Source organism: Protopterus annectens, chromosome 3.part1 (genome assembly GCF_019279795.1).
Source record: "Protopterus annectens isolate FY-2018-M chromosome 3.part1, PAN1.0, whole genome shotgun sequence".
NCBI classification, from domain to species: Eukaryota; Metazoa; Chordata; order Ceratodontiformes; family Protopteridae; genus Protopterus; species Protopterus annectens.
Window position 1 is genome coordinate 1,393,113,613 of NC_056732.1, and position 17,171 is coordinate 1,393,130,783.

Below are 17,171 nucleotides of genomic sequence, written 5' to 3' on the forward strand. Positions count from 1 at the left end.
GGTCCATTCCCATCATGATATTACAAACCCAAAAGATTTGGAGAAATTAAAAAAGACAGAAACCCAAAAGACCTGGAAAAATTAAAAAGCGACAGAAAAATAAACAAACATTATTAACATTTTTCCATTTACACACATTACGTGGCGCATAACATATCTTTCTTTCTTTGTAATTATCATCAGTCCAGCATTACATAAATTTTTGAATTCTTGCCTTCCGTTAAACCTCATTCCTCCTGAACATTATTCTGAATGTATTGTTCCCACAGTTTCCATTTATTTCTACATAATTTTTTCCTTCCCTTTTCTAAAGCTCCCTCTTCCTGTTCTTTTATCTCTTTTATAATATTCAGATACAGTTGTGTTTTTTCCATGTTCTAGTAACTGCTTTTTTTTTTTTTTTTTGGCAGTGAACAGAATTAGACAATTCATATCCTGTGTCTAAGCTCAAAAAGACACATCTTTAGTTACAGCCATTTGCGCAGCCAATATTTTGGATGGACTACTCTGCAGGGAATTTTTGAATTCATCCAACTCACTACACTCCCAAAACATATGACGTGATGTTGTCAATCTTGCCATTATTCTCACTCATGGGGTCGGATCCGATCACTCGGATCCATCTTGGCCTTATACAAAAGCGTGTGGCCTTCTACTAAGCTCTCAGGCACCCTTCCCTTCCCAGAATGCACCTCTCCATTACCTCAGATTTCATTTGCCACTTCGCGAGAGATGTGGTCATTTTCACTGAGTTCCAGACTAAGTTAAATTTTTTTCTGGATTTCCTTATTCTTCTTTATATTTTATATTTACCTGTAAGTTAGGCTCCTTTCTGGCTTTTCTATATATATTCTTTATCTTTTTTGTCCGTTCTCACTACTGATTTTATTAGTGAGTGAAAAGAACTCTATTCCCTTCCCTCATCCTCCCTTCCTCTCCTGTCAGTCATTAGTTCACCTCTTAGATAGGTCTCCTATTTTAAAAAAACAAAACAAAACATATTCGTTTCTAGTTGTAGCATTGCTATTGTTGTTCTGTATTCTGCTGGGGCAAGTTGATAGTTGTTTATAGTGTTAGTTGTCATTTTATTGCATTGCCTTTTTCTGTCCCTTCCTAATTGTTAGATATGTCTCAAAAAACAGATAAACCCTTGAGGTTTAAGAAATGTGAGGAGTGTGGTAAAAAAATGCCTATGAGTGACACGCACACTCTTTGTGTATATTGTCTTGGCCCTTTACATCTCCAGGAGTCTTGCAATACTTGCCATGCTTTCAGTCAGTGTGCTTTGTTAGAAAGAAAGAACAAGTTGATGTTGAAGGGTTTATTAAAAAGCCCTTTTTCTGAAGCCATTTCAGGCCATGACCTGGCTAAATCTTCATCCTCTTCATCTTCTGTTGAAAGACCAAAAAAGACTCCACCATTGGCTCCAAAGGTTTCATTGGAGCTGGTTCAGAAAAAGGCTAAACTCTCTGCTCCACTAAGTGCTTCAGAGCAGAAGAGTGTTGGATCTGAAGGTTCACTGGAGTATTCAGTAGTCTCTGCTCCAATGATGTCTGCTCCGACACCCACTTGGATCTGAGAAAAGTTTCCTTTTATTGAGCCTGTCTCTTTCAGACTGCTTTCCCCTATTTTGGCAAGATCTAGATCTCCAATCCTGAGTACTCAATCTATCAGAAGCCTCTCTGATGATGACATGGATAGGGTTGTACAGCAGTTATTCAAGACACCAGCACTGGCCAAGTTGTTGTTGGATCCGAGCCCTACAGCTTCAGATCCATTGAAGTCTGCCCAGGTAGCTTCTCTTCCTTTTCTGACCCATTCTTTGAGTTTACAGCCAGAAGATTCTGATGTCCAGATTTTGTCTATGTCAGATCAGAGACCTCCACTGTCATTTACTCTGACATCTGCTGCAAGTTCCTCTGCTTTTACGGAACCGGAGGACTCTAGGAGATGTAGATCTCTGGTCAGCCCCGGAGAGAGGGATCCGACCATGTTTTCTTCAGATCAGATCCTACCGCTCTGTGCGTCGGCACAGATGAGCTTGGCTCCTACCTCGGCCTCAGACTTCTTGTCTTCTGGCCGAGAGGGGCCTCTGGTACAGTCTGTTTTTTGTTGGCTCCGAGAAGTTCCTCAGATCAGGGGAAGGGAGCCTTTGAGGCTATGAGCAGAGTTTTGACTGCTTCCCAGTCTCAGACTCAATCCTCTCAGGATCTTCCTCTCCCTTTCTTGCCGGTGCCTTTATCCTCTGTTTAACCCCATCTATAGGGACAGTGGGGCCTCAAATCTCAGGATGTTCTCAGGGAACCTCCCCCCTTCCAAAACCTCCCCAGATTATCCTATTCAGAAAGTTCCTCAGAAGAGGTCCTGTAAGAGGAAACATCTAGACTCCCTGGAGGAGTCTGTCACTTCAGATACTGATCTCCAGGAAGGCGAAGGGTCCCCACGGTCACCTCCTGAAGATGTCTCATTTGGGGACATCTTGGAAATGCTTAAACAGAGAGGTGGCTGGCAGTCCAGCACTCCTTCAGCAGAGGAATCAGTATACCTGAAGGCTTTCTGGTCCTGCACTTCCACCTCCTGGGTGACCCCCCCCTCCTTCTGATGAGCTCATTGACTTAATCTCTCAGAAGGCTTGGGAGACCCCATATTCCATAGATCCTATTTCTAGGAGGCCAAATAAATACATCACATCACCTACGAATAAGAATTGTCTTACACAAGGAGTGGCTGTAGATGCCATAGTTGTGGTGGTGGCCACCAAAAAGGAGCTTTCTGAGACAAGTTCCTCTGTTCATTCTCCTAATAAGGACTCTAGGATGATGGATAGATATGGGAAGTACGTCTTCTCTTCAGTAGGCTTTACTCTTCGCTTGCTGAATTACCTTGCCCACTTTATGAGCCTTCAGAAGGCTCTGCTAAAAGAATTAACAGATACCCTGCAAGGAGCTGTGGCTGAGCAGGTCACAGACAAAGTAGTCTCTCAGCTCACCACCCTTAATTCAGTTGTTAACTCCTCTAGGAGACTGATTTCTTATGCAGCAGGTGGAACGAGTAGAGCAGTAGGTTCAGGTATATCTATTAGGAGGCAGGCCTGGATGCAACTTTGCGATTTTGCGGAACCTTTTCAAGTCTTCCTTTGTGAATGCCCCTTTTGATGGCTCATCTCTTTTTGGTCCGAAACTGAAAGAAACACTCACCAGGTGAGAACAAGAGGGCAAGACCTTGTCTCCCATAGGAGTCCATTTTTCTACTCCAACTAGACCCTATCATAAAGGTCATAAAAGTAGTGGAAAGATGGGGTTCTGAAAATCTCAAAGGTCTTTTCCTGATACACATGCTGAAAGTTCCCCCAGAGGCAGAGGTGGGAACAATAATGGAAAACACCACCCTCGTGGCAGTGGAGGCCCGCAAAATCAGGGCTCCAGAAATCCTTTCTTTGGCAAGCCCGTTCAGCACTCCTGAACAGAGGCCTAGTTGCTCACCTCTGCAGGTGATCAGTAGGGTCGGCTGTCTCGGCACCCACAGGCCTGGCAAGAGATTACAAACAGCAAATAATATCCAGGGGTTATGTAATCCCCTTTGCCCATCTCCTTTCCGAAAACACAAAAATCCCAGATGTTCCACCCAATCTATGGGACCAAGCAAACAAAGAAATTCAAAGATTGCTAAAAAAAAGAGTCATCCAAAAAGTCCCCACAAACCAATGAGGATTCAGAACTTACTCATGATTCTTTTTAGTTCCAAGGAAAACGGGAATGGAGGCCCATCCTGGATTTTATTTATTTATTTATTGTTTATTTGTTTTTTGTTAACTGTGTTAGTCCACTGTGCTGGTGGACCATTTTCAGTGGAGACCTGAGGAGAAAAACTCCACAACAAAAATGTATCAATATAATAACAATAACAATATTTACTTAACAAGTAAAGAGAATCTGTTTGTATTACGACGTGCATTCATGTTATGAATAGGGGCAAAGTCAATATACAGTTTCCTTTTTTTCAGCTTATTTTTCCAGTCACCCCCTCTTGGGTGTATTTTGACTATTTGTAGAATATTTTGGCAAACTTGAGCATGTCTATATAGAGCATTGTAAACTTTTTTTATTTTTGATATCATTTAGATGCTCATATATCCTATTCTTCAAATAATGTTCTGTTTTGCCAAAAGTCTGATAAATTTATGTTTGGTATTCTGAAAAGAAGGAAACTGAATAGCAGTATAAGTTGGCTGCCATGTTTCCACCAGGCCTAAATGATTTTATTAATTAGACCACAAACTGAAAACTGAAAACAGCCAGAAGTAAAAACCACAAACTAGTGACCCAAAAAAAGAAGCAAAACAGTGTTTATTCCTCTGACATCTCGGCTGATGCCTTCACAGGAGAATACTAAACAAACTTCACACTCCATATTTATAATACATTCATTCAATTAATTATCCAATAATCCTATTATTTAATTACTTACAAAATTAATTAAAGTAAAACTCTCCAATTAAAATCTATATTCATTCCTTGTGGTACCAAAGTATCAAATTTTAAAATATAAACTGCTTCTTTATACAGTAAATCATTTTTAATATTTTTTTGTACATTATCAGAACTTAAATTGTATGATGCATTATCTACAACTTTCTCTAATATTGTACCTACTAACCCACGAGACAGACTCTGATGTTCAGAATAAAAGTGCTCTGCTACTGAACTAGACATTTTAGCATTTTCAATGTCGCTAATGTGTTCAAGCAATCTGACTTTAAAAGGCATTTTCATTTCCCCAATATAAAACTTATTACAGGGGCATATAAGTGCATATATAATGCCCTCTGTATCACATCTAAAATTTGCTTTTCCATTAAATTTTATACCATTTATATTATCAAACCCCGCAACTATATGCTTACATGCTTTACATTTACCACATATTTCAGTACCAGCTGTTTTTAGTGCATCATACAATTTAAGTTCTGGTTTAACCAACCTACCTTTAACTAAGAAACTTTTAATATTTCTCCCTACTTTATAGGAGCATTTAAATTATCTGGTAACCAATCTCTTGCCTCGTTGGATTTTTTAAAAAAATTCCAATAATATTTCACCATAGCAATTACTTTATCACTAAAGACACTATACAATGTGATGAAATAAATCTCTAAATTATTTTTTCTTATATTACTATCATACCTTATTATATCTCTATCTCTTTTACATTCTTGTGTATTAATCTGATTGTTTTTTTAATAAGCCTTATCTATTATTTGCTGGCTATACCCTCTAGAGTAGAACATGTTATACATTCTATGAATTTCCTGTCTTAATTCTTCTGTATCATTACATAATCTGTGTAATCTAGTAGGGAGCGCTTCTATGGTATGGGGGGATGGCAACTAGTAGGCTTAAGGTACTTAACTTGATCTTCAAATTTTCTATGTATCTTAGTATGTTTAGATACATCTACCTCTACATCCAAAAATGATGTATAGTAGGTCACAGAAGATAGCCCTTTTAAGGTTAGTTTACTGTGCCTCTGTCTAGTAGGGACACAGAAGAGATCCCAGGGGTAAACCTAAGATCTCCCATCCACTCATCAATATTTCTCTTAAAGAGGGTAATTGAGGGGCTCTGCCTAACATGGATTGGGATTTTGTTCCAGAGTGAGGGGAGCCTCTGGGATATGAATCTGTCCCTCCAGCATTCTGTGCTGAGGTTTAAGTCCCTAGAGCGTGTAGCTCTAAGGAATTTGGATTTCCTGAGGTGGAGAATGTCCATTAATTCTGGTTTAGACATGGCTTTACACGTCAGGCACAGATCGCCTCTGAGTAGGCGGTAAACAACTGAGTAGAGCTGGAGTTTCTTTAGCCTAACTGCATAGGGCATCTATTTGAGTCCCTTGATCCTCTTGGTGAGGTACTTTTGGGGTCTTTCCAGTTGCTGCAGGTGTCGGGTGAGGTACATCCCAAATGGGGCACTGTATTCAATTATGGGCCTGATGAGTGATGAGTAGAGGGGCACAATGACCTCTCCTGACCTAGATGGGAACCCTTTTGTGATAAGGTGGGCTATATAGAAGGTCTTTCTAACCACTTTGGCAACGTGATTATCAAAGGAGAGATTGCTATCTACTTGGGTCCCCAAATCCCTAATTACTTCTTCCGTACTTAATGGATTACCACCTATGTGGTAATCTGTGGGCACTTTGTTTTTCCCAAAGGGGATGAGTATGCACTTTTTGGCATTTAACTTTAGGCCATGGCTTTGGCACCAGTTATCCATTTCTGTGAGACCCTTTTGGAGGATGCGTCAGTCGGCGAGTCGATTATGGCACCCAGTTTGCAGTCATCTGTGAACTTGGTCAGCCATAGTTCTGCACCTCAGAGAAATATATACTGAACAAGAGAGGTCCCAGGACTGAGCCTTGTGGGACGCCACTTGTAACTGGTTTAGAGTCTGACAATCCCTGAGCCAGTTTGCAACCCATCTTGTGACATAGGGTTGATATTTAAGCTGGTGAGCTTATTTATGATGCCCGAGTGGGGTATTGTGTCAAAGGCTTTTGAAAGGTCCAGGTAGGCTGTGTGGACTACCTTCCCTTCATCTATGGACTTGGTGACTGTTTCAAAGTCAAATGACATTCTGTTTTACCAAAATTTTGATAAATTTGTGTTTGGTATTCTGAAAAAGAAGGAAACTGAATAGCAGTATAAGTTGGCTGCCATATTTCCACCAGGCTTAAATGATTTTATATCTATTGCACCCTTACTACATGAAAGGGCTAGTCAAATATAATGTATTTTATATTAGAGTATATTCAGTGGGATATACATTTATGCTGGTAATACTACAATGTATACATATTATATAACAATATTATTTTTAAGTAAAAGAAAGGTAATAATTTTAGGAAGAAATGTGATTTTTGTATGGTGTCTTTAAATATTGATTACTGTTTACATGTGATCTGTACTTTTAATTAACAAGGTTATTTAAATGCTTTTGGCTTTTGTAAGAATGTATTCTGATGGCGTCTCAGTTGATATGAGATGAAAGCGCTAAATACTGTGTGTAATTATTAAATATTTAATTCGCAGCTGGTGGTGTGCTGTTTTGGAACCAACTATCTTTTATTAATTTTACAAGTTTAACAGTATTGTGAATTTTATAGTAAAAGCCACACTCTCCAGGTGAGAAGAAGAGGGGTCAGACCCTGTCTGCAGTGGGTGCATGTTCTTCCACTCCTCAAAGATCTTTCTCTGGAAACCAATGAGGTGGTAGAAAGATGTGGTTTAAGAAATCCCAAGGTCCTTTCCAGGAGTCACGTGGAGATTGTTCCCCTAGAGGGGGGACCTCAAGTGGAAAACACCATAACTGTGGCAGAGGTGGTCCATATAACCAGGGATGTAGAGATTCTTTCTCAGATTCTACCAGCACTCCTGAATGGAGACCAGACTGCCCGTCTCTGGAGGCAATTGGGGGCCATCTACCCCTGCACCACAGAGCCTGGCTAAATACCACAAGAGTATTTGTGGGTGCAGAGCATAATATCCAGAGGTTATATTATACCATTTTCCCAGGCCCCTGCAGCAATGCCAGAGAAAATCCTGATGCTCCACTCAGTCAGAGGGAAGCAGCTTCTCTAGAAAAAGCTGCTAGAAAAAAGTGTCACCCAAGAGGTCATCCCAGACCAGAGAGGACACAGAATTTACTCAAGATTCTTCTTCTTGGTGCCAAAAAAGACAGCAGATTTGAGACCAGTTTTGGATCTCAACAAACAAAATCAGTCTGTTCAGTACACAAAGATGGTCTCAGTTTAGTCCATTCTGCCATTTCTGCACAAGGACAACTGGATGTGCTTAACAAATATTCAGGACACGTACTGTCACATTAAAAATGAACAGGCATTTCGGAATATAACTACATTTCTGGCTGGCAGCCAGTCATTACCAGTTCAGTACACTGCCCTTTGGTCTCACCACAGCCCTCAGGGTGTTCACCAAGTACATGGCAGTTGTAGCAGCTCACTTGAGACTGTTCAGATTCCAAGTGTTTCCTAATCTAGATGACTAGCTCCTGACCACTCCAACCAGGCATCAACTAATTCAGACAAAGGACTACTTGCTCCAGCTGTGCTCCCATCTGGGATTATCAAGCAATTACAACAAATCTCAACTCATGCCATCTTAGAGTCTGGATTTGAAATGTAATCATCTGAATGCAGTCACACAAATAGCTTATCTTCCTCCACCTCAAATAGACACCATACAACTCCAGGTGAAGAAGATAGTTCAGAATTCTTCCCTTCCAGCCAGACTGATATTTCAAGCCTTGTGTTCAGTGGCAGTGGCAATCACTCTTGTTCTTCTGGCCAAGTTCCACATGAGACTCCTTCAATGGACCTTGGCCACTAAGTGGACCATTTTCTGACATCCATTATCCATGCCTGTCAAAATCCCTCATGCATGCAAGAATTACCTTCTGTGGTGGAACCACTCCATTCAGCTACACAAATGCCATCATTTTGTTCTCTCTCAGCCCAAGGCTACAGTGACCATGGATGCCTCTCAGGTTGGGTGGGGGGGAATTTTTGGGAAGGACAGTCAAAGGCACTTGGTCCAAAGCTATAAGAGTTTGGTAATGAGCAAGGTCTTTCAATCACTTTCTACTAGCAATGCACATCCTAGGGAAATCTAACATGATTGCAGACAAGCTAAGCATGTCCATTTTAGTGCCTCATGAATGGTCTCTCAATGCCAACATGGTGAAGAGAATTTTCCATCACTGGGGCCAACCATGCTGCAGTTGTTTTGCTTCTAGCCTCGGTAACAAATGCAGCAGGTTCTTTGCCCTGATCCCACCACTGGGGGAGTCACCAAGAGATACTCTACTTCACGCTTGACCCCCCCCCCCGCTCTCCTTTATGTTTACCCCCATTACCCTTCATTCTCAAATTTCTACAGAAAGCATCTCGACTGAAAAGCACAGTTATCCTATTGCCCCTTACTGGCCTCGTCAGATATGGTTTCCTTTCCTTTGGCCTCATCTTCTACAGCTACCCTGGATTCTGGATCCAACTTCAAACCCCCTGTCTCATCCGAGAGGCATGACTCATCTGGACATAATAGGCCTCAAGTTGACCACATGGTTTCTCCAGTTCTGTTGATTGCTAGACAGCCCAGGGTCTCCTCCCAATCTTTTCCATTTTATTATTTTCGCATAAAGCTTCTACTAGAAAGATTTACAAGAGTAAATGGAAAATATTTGTTCTTTGGGCCCTAAGTAAAAACTTAGACCTATTTTCAGCAAAGATTTCAAATGTTCTTGACTTCTTGACCACAATTTTCAATGAAGGTGCTAGTTTCTCAACTACAAAAGTTTAATTAGCAGCCATTTCCAACTTTCTTCTGGGAGTAGATAATTCCACCTTAGCTTCCTCTAAACTTTGCAAAGCTTTTCCAAGAAGAACTTTTTTACTTAGACCCCCCCCCATTAAAATATCCCACCCCTCCTTGGATTTAAATGTTGTGCTTCAGGCCTTGACTCAGTCTCCCTTTAAACCTTTGGCTAAATCTGACCTAAAATGTTTGACTTGGAAAACTATTTTCTTAGTTGCTATTACATCTGCCAGAAGAGTATCCCAGCTTCAAGCTTTGTCCTCTAAACTTTCTTATTTAGTTTTTCACAAGGATAGGGTATCTTTACGGACTAATCCATCCTTTTTACCAAAGGTGATCTCTAAATCTAATATTAATTAGGTCATTAATCGGATCTATATCACATAGTTGAAGTCTCAGAAGTTTGACTATGTAAATATCGAACCCAAAAGTTTGAAAACTTAATACTCTGAACACTCAGATCAGCGATTTTTTCCCAGGGAAAAAAATCGCTGTTCCGGTACAAAACATAGAAACACACAAACACTAAATACTGTTTCTAATGTGGGGGGGCTTTGCCCCCCACAGCCCCCTACTTAAATATACCAACTCTGAGATCGCACCACAGTGGAGGAAATAGTGAAGCCATGGAACCGGCCCACCAAATTCTTTCCCTGGGAAAGAATTTGATGTTTTGCAGCTTCATTATTTTCAGACTTCAAACTTCCCAGTTCGATGTTTCGGCATTCGGACATATGATATACACCCCATTAATTTCCCAGATTTACTTCCAAACTTCTCAAAGGCGAGTATATGTTACATTTATTGGATATACACAGACAACTACATTTTTACTTTCATAGAACTAAAGAGTTAAGAAAGTCTGAACAAATGTTTGTTTCCTTTTCTGATTCCAAACTGGGCAAACTAGTATCTAAAGTTAACTTTGGCTAAATGGTTAACTGATTGCATTACCTTTGTTTATCAAAAAGTGGGTTTAGCTTTACCAAAACCACCCAGAGCCCACTCCACGAGATCTATGGCAACCTCGTTAGCCTTTTTGTCTAGAACTTCCTTGGATGATATTTGCGCAGCTGCAACTGAGCTAATTCTCATACCTTTATTGCTCATTACAAGCTAAATCTGGTTGCTAGGGGAAGAGCAGCCTTTGGCTCAGTGGTGCTCTGGAATATCCTTCCTTAGAGTCTTCCCAGGATTTAGGTAGGGAATCTGTCCCAACAGTTGAGGAATGAATGAAAATGAAATCATCAAATTAAAAAGTTATGTATTCACCATAATGCTCCATTTGTGTTGTACATTTCCAATTTTCCTCAACTTCTCTCCCACCTACGTATGCCCTCCTTATTTTACTTTTGGAGAGATGGAAGAGTAATGTAGGAATCTCTGTTCCTTGTTTGAGCTCCAGCTTCTCTTCTTTTATGAGTTCCAATTATTCTGTTAGCTCTATGGGTAGCAAACTAGATCTGGGTATGTCAGATATGTGAGGAACTATGGGTAAAGGGAGGAGCTTGAGAGTTCAAGAATCCTACGATCTGGAAGAAGTGGCCGAGTTGGATCTGAGTATCAGATTCAAACCCAACAGCTGAGGAAGAATGAAAATGGCTAACACAGATGGAACATTATGGTAAGTACATAACTTTTTATTATGTTACCACAATATCACTGATATCTCATTCCAGGTGTAGTACATACTAATTGAAAATTATTATTAAGAGTTATAATTTCTGCTGACAGTTACATTGTATAATACAGTATGGAATTCATCTCATTTAAGTTAAAATGTAACTTTAAATTATGAAATACCCATAGGATGTATCTAAGTGGCCTCCATAAAACAATAAAACCAATGATAATGTCCTCCAAATAGAACCAATGTGCTATACAATTATTTTAAAAAGAAATACATGTATGTAGTGCATTCATCTGTTTACATCAAGAACTTCATCAAAACAAATATTACATGTAGCACACTTACTTTTAAATAAAGCAAAGCTAGTCATGTGAATATCATGCAACTCTCATTTTTTTCTTTTACATATAAAATTACCTAACCAAAATTGAGAAATTCTTGTTATATTTCACCTAAAGGTGGATAGTGGGAAAACGTCTTGGCATATAAAGAAATAATTTAGAAAATAAAATTGAATGTCACTATACCACCTGGGTTAAATGGCAGCATAACTTTAGGTAGCATATTAAATATGAGAGCTGCCAGATTATGGAAGTAATTTGATGCTTGACATTTTTTTTGCTTATACATTTCCATTACCAGTTGTTCTTATATTCTAAAAATGGTTTATTGTTTTTTTGTTTTTTGCTTAACATGTATATAATATAAAACATATTTTGTTATCATTTTTATAATATTTTGGTCTTATTTGGAGGACAGAATCATTGTTAATTCTAAGTCTTCTTGAATATCAACTGCCCGGACTGGTCACTCTTTGTTTTTTTAGAAATGTCTTCCACTGTGTGTCATCAAATGACAACTCAACAGTGAATCAACCTGGTGGAAAAAAAATTAATCTTAATTCATTTTGCAAAGGGGCAAACACCTCTGCATCCCCATATGGTGGGAAGCAAGCCCCAAACATCCCCCCAAAACACAAACACACACACACACACACACATGTATATATATATATATATATATATATATATATATATATACACACTAATTCTATAGTCATGCAAAGTTGAGGAAATAAGAATTGTCCCTCGCCCTGAAAAAAAAAATGGAAAGGAATAACTGCTGGGGTACAATTAGTAACTCCACCAGCACAGATTTCCTATAGAAGACAGAGGTTAAGTATTTGAATGGTGCATTGGTTCCTAAAGGACTCTGCTTTCAGGGGGTAATAGAGCAACCATATAAATAGAAACTGCCAACTGACTCCCTAAAGGACCACCACTATAACATAGTCTGCAACCTAGCTCAGGTTAACAAAGATATAGTCATAGAAATTACTGAAAGCTTACATCTGGCATCTACTAAAACACTCCCTCTGGATAAACCAGTTGCATACTTTGATGACATCTTTCTTACTATATTAAACCAGATAGCCCCATCCAGACACAAGAGAGTCAAATTCAACCCTATCTCCCTTGGCCCACAAAAACTACTAAACCACTTCTGAGAGTCAGAGACAAAGCCTGGATATCTTGGCTTCATAACAGAACAGAGACCGATCTCCAAAACTACAGAGAGCTCCACAACTCAAAAAAATTCACTCAGATCTGATTAAAACAAAACTCATTACACCTCAAGCTAAGAATCATACCCAAGAACCACAAACAATTCTGGTCCTCCATTAACAATTTGTCAAATCCAGGCGACCCAGCCCAAACACACCCTACTACCACCAACCATACTGAACCTATTTCTAGCCAGCTCAACTCACACTTCATAATTCAGTCACCTCCGTCATAAACAACCATCCACCTACTCTTTGTCCAGCCATCCAAACAGAACTATCCTCTAAAATCCCTGTCTTCCACATCAACGCAATTCCCATCTCCTGTATCAAAAAACTATGTCATAAGCTAAAATCCACTACACTGCCTGCTGATAATCTTTCCTCAAAATACAGTAGAATGGTTGCTGACACTTTAGCATACCCTGTTCTCTATCCTTATAAGATCTATCCAAGAAAACTATGTACCTAATTATCTAGAATACGTTACTAATTGCTCCCTTAAACAAAGGAGGAGACTCCACTGAAATCTGCATTTACTGCCCTATAGCCATTCTTTCTCTGTTATCAAAACTCCTTGAAAAGTGTATACAGTTCCATGTTTTCAAACACTTAATAGAAAGCAACCACCTGTCTTACATCCAGCCCAGCTTCAGGCCATTCCACAGGGCTGCCACAGCACTCCTCAATTTCACCCAACATATTAACCCTCACAGGGTTTGTAGGTTCATAGGTAAGTACTGGGTTATCTGCTCTTGCAGGTCATTTTAAGCCTAGCCAAGTTGGAGAATCAAACCCTGTAGCTTGTGATTGTGAGGTAAAAACCTTAACCATTATATCAACCCCAACCCCCCAGAAGCTCTGGAAACTTTGTTTCATCTATATTCCTTGATTTATCTAAGGTAATTGACAATGTAATGTATCAGATTCTTCGCCTTGCACTCTCTCCTGGGTCCCATGACTATCTGTCTAAGACACTGTAGGCAGTAAAATGAAAGAAAGAACAACTGCCATTCTTGCTTACCACAGTCAGAGTGACACAAAACTCAGTCTTGGACCCACGCTCTTTAACATTTTTATGAATTACCTCTACACTGCTCTTAATAACACAGCTGTCATTCCATATGCTTATGATGCCACATTAATTCCCTCTAAGAACTTAAGGAAAAGATCCATAAAGCATCTTCTTCTATAGAAGCCTGGCTCAGAAATTCTCACCACCTGCTAAATGCTATGAAAAACAAGTTATTGCTTTATTGCTTTTCACACCAAAAATCTATATCATACATACATACATAAGTTCTCCATTACCTCATCAGACAACAGTCCTATTAAACTTGTGTCCTAAACAAAGCTACTTGGTATTATTACAGATAACCACCTAAAGTTTGATATTCAAATACAAGCTATCAATAAAACCCACAGAAAATTGTACTCCTATATTGTAGCAAACCCTTTTTAACAAGCAATACCAAAAAAATAGCCTCTGCATATCTTCTACCCTCACTATTATACATTGACACCATCTACACTAACCTTCTGTAATATCTAACAAAAACTGAACAGTGTTATAGCAAGATAGCCATTTTCACCATTAACCAATCTACTAAATCCCTTAACTTCATTATTTTTTTTCTTTTCCTCTATATCACCTAACAAATATACGCACTACTAACCTTTCCACACTTTCTCTCTGCTTTCTGTTCTTATCACCTCCTCAAGGCTTTCTTCCTATATTTCCCACATTTCCTCTCTATTTCTCCTACCCATAAATGTGAAATTTTAATTTGATATTTTAAACCTCACTGCATATGCCAATTTGTCTTATATCAATATGTAATGACTCTGTGTTTTACTGAATGCAGATTTTCTCTAGAATAGCTGTCTTACAGTTATTGTATGGCCATATTGTAATTCTAAGCTTTACATTTTCCCTGCTGTATAAAACTGCATATTTTGCATCTACAAAGTTTCTCAAGAGCTTCGGCTGAAAAGGCCCTACTGCAGCCCCGTCGGACTACCCCAGCCAACAAAAGCAATAAGTAAGTAAATAAAAACATTCAGGACTTAATTTCACATGTAATAATACAAACAAATAGCTATAACAATGTAACATTCACATAGCTATGACTTTATTCAAGTAGAACCAAATACTAGATAGTTCATTAAAATTGTCATTTAGTCTCATTTCATATATTGTTACATTTAAGAGTGTAATACTTCAAACAGGATTAATTTTTTCAGCAGTACTAGGAACTGACCCCTAATTATAACATTTTCCACCACATTCCTTATAAGAAAATTTCACATCAGAAACTCCCATAATTTGTAAGTGCTCTCCTTTATACGTTTTCAGTTATATAATACTTGTTCATTTCCTTCCCTGTATCAGTCTTAAGATTCAGAAGCTTGCCTTTTGTCTTCATTAGTACAATGAATAAGTTAACTACTTATAGGTAACAGACATTTGCTTTGAGCAGTCCCTGGGTTTCCCTGTTACCAATAACATTAGTATTAAACTTCCTTTCAGTTCTTCTAACATAGTGTTTTGCAAGCTTTTGTCTTGTTATTTTACAGGTTCTTGTCATGTCCTCAATTCCACAACAGACAGGACATTCTTTTTGCTTAAATTTGTACTAAAAAGTCATGGGCTGTCTACCAAGGCACCTACAATAACATAGTAGGTTTGATGCACTTCATACTGTTAATAATTTACTTGTTATATTTCTGGCAACTGTTTATCTTGCAGAGATGTTACATCTCAATTGCTGTTTCTGTTGCTATACTAAAGCAGTACATTTAGTATTTTCAAACATTACGTTATTTTCTGTTGTGGTACACAGAATGCTGCCTATTAGCTTTTAATGTAATATTTCTCTGTGTGGACAGCTCACCCATATAGTCAATGATTCAGTAAGCTCTCCAATGCGACACTCAGATTTGTAGCTCAGGACTATGTCACTGTGGTTAGGATTCAAGTGATTTTTGCAGAAAGTTTACTATCTCTTTGCAAATATTTTCATTTTTTTAAGGAATTGAGAGACTTTTGTTTAAACCATAGGTTTAATTTACAAACACAGATAAGCATGCACCTTTTTTGCCTTTAGGTTTCAGTATTATATGCAAAACAAAAATCCTTGCAATTATGAGTCACAGTACAGTAGATAAACTACTGTTTATTTATCTTAAGCACAAAATAACCTGTATTTAATCCACTGTCATGTGTCTCATAATTGCAATACTTTTGCTTACTTTAGCTTTATATTTCATGAAATTTTCCATCATCTCAGATCATTTTTTTTAAAAATATGCAATGAAAATTTGTTGCCTTCATTTGAAGAATTGCACATAGGACAGGGTTTTCAACTTCTGATATAGTTAAATTGCTTATACTTCTCATTTTTTTTGCTTTTTCCTCCTTAGGCTGACAGAAGTGTTAAAATTTAAATGCATCTTTCAGAATTTGTTGCCAAAATAACATTGCTATAACTCTGAATAAAAAATATCCAACACCTTAAATGATTTAACAGCTTTAACACAAATTCATATTCAAAGAGAACTGAAGCATTAGCAAAAGCTTCAGGATGAATGATGCAGAGTTAGACTTGGACTAGATTCCAATTACATATAAATCACAGAGCTTTGAAACATATTGTCACTTTTAACACCTAGAATGAACCCATGAAAATACCAAAATACCATTCACTATATCCCCTATTATACCATGACCCCCCATTAATATTCCAAAACGTGCACGCTGATTGGCCAGCGTGCACGTTGTAAATCGACTTATACTAATGGAAAAAGGTCCGGTCACCCGGACTTTTTTCATTAGTATAAGTCTCTTTTAAAACACACTGTCTCGCTATGTTAAAAGAGTTTAACATAGCGACACAGGTTTAAAAAAAGCAATGGAGATCTCCGTTGCTTTTTTTAAAGCTGTCTCGCTATGTTAAACTCCTTTAACATAGCGACACAAGTAAAAGCAACGGAGATCTTGCTTTCTCCGTTGCCTTAAACCTGTGCAGCTATGGTTAAATGGGTTTTAACATAGCGAGAAGCTTAAAATAAACAGCGGAGATCTCCGTTGCTTATTTTAAAGCTGTCTCGCTATGTTAAACCCATTTAACATAGCGAAACAGTAAAAAGCAACGGAGATCTTGCTTTCTCCGTTGCTTTTGGCCACAGCTCTGATGTACTGCGTAGGCATGCGCAGTACATCAGAACTGCTGCGGATACCAGACAACTGCGGAAGGGCAGCAAAGAGGCATTATACAATGCCATTATTTAAGAAAAGTAATTATTTCTTTTCTTAAATAATGTCATAGTATAATAGCAATAACCCACTTCTGGGTGTGGGTAATGCGGGATTTACCCACGGTTGTCTTTGTTTGGTCCCTCGGGCTTCACCCTCGGGACCAAACCACGCCAACCGTGGGTAAATCCCGCATTACCCACACCCAGGCATGGGTTATTGCTATAATACTCTTCCCTGAGAATGAAGAAAAAAAATGCAGTGTCGCTATTCAGTACATCTTTGTTGGTATACCTTACTTGTAAATTTATGAATGCTGGTAAAAAATATAAAT

The 17,171-nt window shown here is 38.6% G+C and overlaps 1 protein-coding gene across 1 annotated transcript in view; it reads left to right on the forward strand.

Moving 5' to 3' along the window:
- LOC122798476 overlaps positions 1-17,171 on the forward strand; it is an 820,137-nt gene that overhangs the window by 712,491 nt on the left and 90,475 nt on the right. The gene's annotated exons all lie outside the window — the stretch shown is intronic.